Source organism: Mustela nivalis (genome assembly GCF_964662115.1).
Source record: "Mustela nivalis genome assembly, chromosome: X".
In the NCBI taxonomy this organism is placed as follows: Eukaryota; Metazoa; Chordata; class Mammalia; order Carnivora; family Mustelidae; genus Mustela; species Mustela nivalis.
In genome coordinates, this window is record NC_139040.1 from 85,744,821 (window position 1) to 85,750,820 (window position 6,000).

The following is a 6,000-nucleotide window of genomic DNA, read 5'->3' on the forward strand; positions in this document are numbered from 1 at the left end:
TTACTACCATTATAGTCCCAACTGGATTTTGTTTGTTTATTTTTGTTATACTAAAATGGAGAACTAAAACCTTTTACAGCTAGGTCTCAAAAGGATTTTTCCCCATCAGCTTTTCCAAGTTAAACTTTTTTATTAAACATTGTTGAAATAGGTGAATGTGAATCATAAAACCAAAAGAGGACACCTTTAGGCTGAAGGGCTAGCATACCAGATTTGAAAAGTGTTACAGATCTGAATTTCTTTCATAATTTAAAGTGCTCAAAAGATGACAACAGATGTGCAAGAGGGGAGTGTTTTCTATAAATGGTGATGGAAAACCGGATAGCCACATGAAAAAGAATGACAAAAGGTTGATATCCAGAATCTATAATGAACTCCTCAAACTCAACACACACGAAACAGGCAAACATATCAAAAAATGGGAAGAAGATATGAACAGACACTTCTCCCATCAAGACATACAAATGGCTATCAGACACATGAAAAAATGTTCATCATCACTAGCCCTCAGGGAGATTCAAATTAAAACCACATTGAGATATCACCTTACACCAGTTAGAATGGCCAATATTAACAAAACAGGAAACAACATGTGTTGGAGAGGATGTGGAGAAAGGGGAACCCTCTTCCACTGTTGGTGGGAATGCAAGTTGGTGCAGCCTCTTTGGAGAACAGTGTGGAGATTCCTCAAGAAATTAAACATAGAACTTCCCTATGACCCTGCCATTGCACTCCTGGGTATTTACCCCAAAGATACAGATGTAGTGAAAAGAAGGGCCATCTGTACCCAATGTTTATAGCAGCAATGGCCACGGTCGCCAAACTATGGAAAGAACCAAGATGCCCTTCAACGGACGAATGGATAAGGAAGATGTGGTCCATATACACTATGGAGTATTATGCCTCCATCAGAAAGGATGAATACCCAACTTTTGTAGCAACATGGACGGGACTGGAAGAGATTATGCTGAGTGAAATAAGTCAAGCAGAGAGAGTCAATTATCATATGGTCTCACTTATTTGTGGAGCATAACAAATATGGAGGACAAGGGGTGTTAGAGAGGAGAAGGGAGTTGGGCTAAATTGGAAGGGGAGGTGAATCTTGAGAGACTATGGACTCTGAAAAACAATCTGAGGGGTTTGAAGTGGCGGGGGGGGTGGGAGGTCGGGGTACCAGGTGGTGGGTATTATAGAGGGCATGGATTGCATGAAGCACTGGGTGTGGTGAAAAAATAATGAATACTGTTTTTCTGAAAATAAATAAATTAACTTAAAAAAAGAATGAAACTGGATCACTGTTACACCATACTCAAAAATTTACTCAAAACAGAGTAAAGTCTTGAATGCAAGACCATAAACCATAAAACTCCTTGAAGAAATCATAGGCTATAAGCTCCTTGACATCAGTCTTGGTGATACCTTTTTTTTTTTTTTTTTAAATCTGGCTCCAAAGGCAATGAGAACAAAAGCAAAAATAAACAAATGGGACTACATCAAACTAAGAAGCTTCTGCATAGTGAAGGAAACCATCAACAAAATAAAAATGCAATGTACTTAATGGAAGAAAATATTTGCACATTGTATATCTGATAAGGAGCCAATATCCATAAGTGTATAAAGAACTCATATGACTCAATAGCAAAAACAAAAATCTGATTAAAAAATGGACAGAGGATCCTAATAGACATTTTCTGATTTCTTTTGGAAATTAACTTTCATCTCAAGGCCAAGAAGTTTTCTCTTACATGTGCAATTTCTTAATTGTTTTTAAGTACCAATCTCAGGAAAAAACCATGGAGTTTTTGTAAGATTTTCATAAAATGGAAAATAAGAATGATTTGGAGTGAGACTAGACATATGATTTATTTTGTTTTATTTTATGTTTTCAATATAATGTTAAACTAGAATTTTTAAAAGTATTCTATAAAGTAAAAATAATGAAGCAAAAAGATCTATTAGCTCTTTGCCTAGAAAACCTCCTTAAATGCTTGGGGGGAGATGAACAGAGTGTAAATTTGTATATGTTGACATATGCAGATGCATGTGTGTGAGATGTATGTACCTGTCTATGTGTTGTTTTTTTATTTCAAAAAGGGGATCATATAATCACAGCTTTTGAACATAGGTTTTTGGTGTTTTTAACTTCACCATATAGTTTGCTGCTTTTTCCACATAATCTTGCTTCTCATTGTTAAATTTTTTTAATGGCTGTACACAATCCCATTATATGCACTTACGTTGATTTTTTATCCATATTCCATAAAATTCACCTTTTTATAGTATCTAATTTGACATGTTTAAGTATATTCACAAAATTGTGCATCTATCTCCACTATTTAATTGAAGAACATTTTCATCAATCCAAAAAGAAAACATGTACACTTTAATGGTCACTTCCAATCCTTCCCAGCCCCTGGAAACTACTAATTTATTTTCTCTCTCTATGGATGTGTCTATACTGGACATTTCATATGAATGGAATCATATGATAAATGGTCTTATGCATTTGGATTCTTTCACTAAGCATATTTTTCAGGTTCATGATTTTGTACAATGAATCAGTGTTTCATTTTTAAAATTAAAAAATTATTATGGTACATGCACATAACAAAGTTTATTTTTTATTTTGAAAAATCTTAATCATCTTAATAATTTTGAAGTGCACAGCTCAGAAGTATTAGGTGTTATGCAATGATCTCCAGAAGTCTTCATCTTGCTAAATGGAAATGCTATAACCATTAAGCAACAACTCCTCACTCACCACTTCCCCTAACCCCTAGCAACCACCTTTCTACTTTCCATCTTTATAAGCTTAATTACTCTAGTACCTCATTAAAATAGAATCATACAATATTAGTCTTCTTATGAAGGATTCATTTTGCTTTTATAATGCCCTCAAGGTTCATTCATGTTGTAGCATGTGTCAGAATTATCTTCCCTTTAAAAGGTGAATATGTGCCAGGATTTCCTTCCTTTGAAAAGCTGAATAATATTCCATTGGAAGTATATACTACAGTTTATTCATCCATTCCCCTGTTATTCTACATTAGGGTTGCTTCCTTGTTTGGACTATTGAGAATAATGCCTCCAAGAACATGGGTATACACATATCTCTCGAAGGTCCTGCTTTCAAGTTTTATGGATATGACCCAGAAGTGGAATTAATGGATCATGCAGTAATAATTCAATATGTAATTTTTTGAGGAAACACCAAAATATTTTCCATAGTGGTTGCACCTTTTGACATTTTCACCGAGTGCACAAGGGCTTCTATATCACCAGGGCAATATCACCTTGCCAAGGATTAATTATTATTATTATTATATTTTTATTTGTTATTATTTGATATGCATCATTTTTTTGCTGTTTCTTCACAATCATTTTTGAAAAATGAAGCATGATTAGGGTGCCTGTGTAGTTCGGTCAGTTAAACATCAGTCATGATCCCACAGTCCTGGGATCAATTCCCAAATCGGGCTCCTTGCTCAGCAGAGATCCTGGTTCTCCCTCTCACTGTACCTGGTTCTCCCTCTCCCTCTGCTTGCTCCTCCCTTTGCCTGCTGCTCCCCCTGCTTGCTTGTACACATGTACTCGCTCTCTCTCTCTCTCTCTCTCTCTGTCAAATAAATAAATAAATCTTAAGAAATTTAAAAATATCCCCATACATATTTAGAGAATTAATTTTTTTTGTCATGAGAACTTCTGAGATTTACTCCATTTAACAATACTCAAATTGGTACTACAGCATTAAAGTATAGTCGACAAGTAATACATTATGTACCCAGGACTGACTGAGTGACTGACTGACTTTAGTTAGCTAGTTAGTTTCAAGTTCTTTAAATTTATTTAAATTGCTTTTTTAAAATTTAAAATCAATTAATTAAAATACAATGTACTACTAGCTTCAGAGGTAAAATTAAGTGATTCACCAATTGCATGTAACGCCCAATGTTTACTGCATCAAGTGCCCTCCGTAATGCCCATAACCCACGTACCCCATCTGCCTACCCACTTTCCCACCAGAAATCTTCAGTTTATTTCCTATAGTTAAGAGTTTTTTTATGGTTTTTAATCCTACTTCAATTTCACCTATATTTTATTTTTCCTTCCCATCCCCTATGCTGTTTTGTTTCTTAAATTCCTCATACAACTGAAATTACATGGCACTTTTCTTTCTCTAACATACTTCTCTTAGCCTATTACCCTCTAGTTCCACCCGTGTTGTTGCAAATGGTAAGTTTTCATTATTTTGGTGGCTGAGTAATATTCCATTGTATATATATACACACCACACCTTCTTTATCCGTTCATCTGTCTAGGGACTTCTGGGCTCTTTCCATATTTTGGCTATTGTGTACATTGTTGGTATAAACATTGGGGTGCATGTGTACCTTTGACTCACTATGTTGTATCTTTTGGATAAATAGCTAGTAGTAAATTTGTTAGGTTGTATGGTAACTCTATTTCATATTGTTTTCCAGAGTGGTGATAGCAGTTTGCATTCCCACCAACAGTATAAAAGGCTTCCTCTATGTCCACATCCTCACCAACATCTGCTGTTTCCTGACTTGTTAATTTTAGTTATTCTGACTCATGTAGCAGTGGTGTGTCATTGTGGTTTTGATTTCTATTTCCGTGATACAAAGGGATGTAGAACATTTTCTCATGTGTCTGTTGGTCATTTGCATGTCTTCATTGGAAAAATGTCTGCTCATGTGTTCTGTCTATTTCTTGACTGGTTCATTTGTTTTTGGGGTGTTGAGTTTGATAAGTTCTTTATAGATGTTGGATACTAGCCCTTTATCCGATAATACATTTGTAAATATCTTCTCCCAGTGTGTAGGTAGCCTTTTAGTTTTGTTCACTGTTTCCTTTGCTGTGCAAAAGCTTTTTATCTTGATGAAGCTCCAGTGATTCACTTTTGCTTTCATTTCCATTGCCTTTGAGATCTGTCTATCAAGAAGTTGCTGCAGCCAATGTCAAAGAAGTTGCTGCCTATGTTCTCCTCTAGGATTTTGTTGGATTCCTGTCACACATTTAAGTCTTTCACCCATCCTGACTTTATTTTTGGGTATAGTGTAACAAAAATAGTCCAGTTTCATTCTTCTGCATGTGGCTGTCCAATTTTCTCAACACCATTTCTTCAAGAACTATTTTCCATTGGATGTTCTTTCTTGCTTTGCCAAAGATTAGTTGACCATAAAGTTGAGGGTCCTTTTCTGAGTTCTTTTTTGTGTTCAATTGATCTATGTCTCTTTTTTTGTGCCAGTACCATGCTGTCTTTCTCACTACAGTTTATAATACAACTTGAAGTCTGGAATTGTGATGTTCCCAGTTTTTTTATTTTCTTTTTCAACATTCCTTTGGCTACTCGGGGTCTTTTCTGGTTCCATACGATTTTTTAAAAAAGATTTTATTTATTTATTTGACAGAGAGAGAGAGAGAGAGAGAGAGAGATCTCAAGTAGGCAGAGAGGCAGGCAGAGAGAGGAGGAAGCAGGCTCACTGCTGAGCAGAGAGCCCAATGTGGGGCTTGATTCCAGGACCCTGAGACCATGACCTGAGCCGAAGGCAGAGGCCTAACCCACTGAGTCACCCAGGCACCCCTCGATATGAATTTTAAGATTATTTTTTTCAGCACTGTGAAAAATGTTTATGGTATTTTGATAGGTATTGCATTGAATGTGTAGATTGTTCTGGGAAGCATACAGATTTTAACATTTGTTCTTCCATTCCATGAGCATAGAATGTTTTTCAATTTCTTTGTGTCTTCCTCCATTTCTTTTTTAAAAATATTTTATTTATTTATCTGAGAGAGAGAGACAGAGAGTGAAAGTGGGGAGGGGTAGAGGGAGAAGCAGGTTCCCCGCTGAGCAGAGAACCTAACAAAGATCTTGATCCCAGGACGTGGGATCATGACCTGAGCCAAAGGCAGATGCTTAATGACTGAGCCACCCAGGATTCCCTCTTCCTCCATTTCTTTCATAAGTATTCTATAGTT